This window comes from Sinocyclocheilus grahami, unplaced genomic scaffold (assembly GCF_001515645.1).
Source record: "Sinocyclocheilus grahami isolate Dianchi unplaced genomic scaffold, SAMN03320097.WGS_v1.1 scaffold520.1, whole genome shotgun sequence".
Taxonomy (NCBI): Eukaryota; Metazoa; Chordata; class Actinopteri; order Cypriniformes; family Cyprinidae; genus Sinocyclocheilus; species Sinocyclocheilus grahami.
The window spans coordinates 737409-738170 of NW_015505699.1; positions in this window are offsets into that span (position 1 = coordinate 737409).

The window sequence follows — 762 nt, forward strand, 5'->3', positions numbered from 1 at the left end:
TTTTTTTTTGTGCTACAGCTTTTGAAATGATGCTTTGGCGATATTGTATGTATAACAATCACAGTAATATACTTTAAAAAACAAGCATATCAAGACTCAAATACAATTTCTTGTTTTAATATCCAGCATTAGAGATTTCTGTACTGCTTTAATTTCCTATTTCACTGTTTGTTCTTCACATGAAAATAAGAGTAAAATGATATTACTATTAGTAAGAGATATTGACTTCAAGAACAGAGGCTTGCTTATTGTTCATGGTCATATTTTTAGATAAATAGATAGGTGAGTTGATGCCATTTTTGATTTTTATACCATATCACATAAACAGCATTTGAAAGGACCTTCTTTAATATATTTTTCTCAGAAATTAGGTCTGTCTCACCCCCAACCTCTCAAATGGCTGTATACTCAGGATGCAGACACTATTTGTTGGTTAAATTGAAGTTCTTATGTTTTTAACTTTGGATGATCGAGACAATTTAGTTTGTTGCACAGACAGCATTAGTCATTATGTCTGTTAAGGAAAAAAACATAAAAGAGAACAAGTTGTGCCGACTAATAGCTCTTTAGCCCAGACACACTGTTTAAAAAATATAACCAAGGAACACACTGCATGCTGCTTTTAGTTTCTCCATACACAAGTCCAAAAGTGGAGACAAAACCATCTGAATAAAAGCACAAACTGCCTTTTTATCTTTAATAGAAACCCAATTTTTATAATAAGTACAAACCCAATTCCAAAAAAGTTGGGACACTGTACAA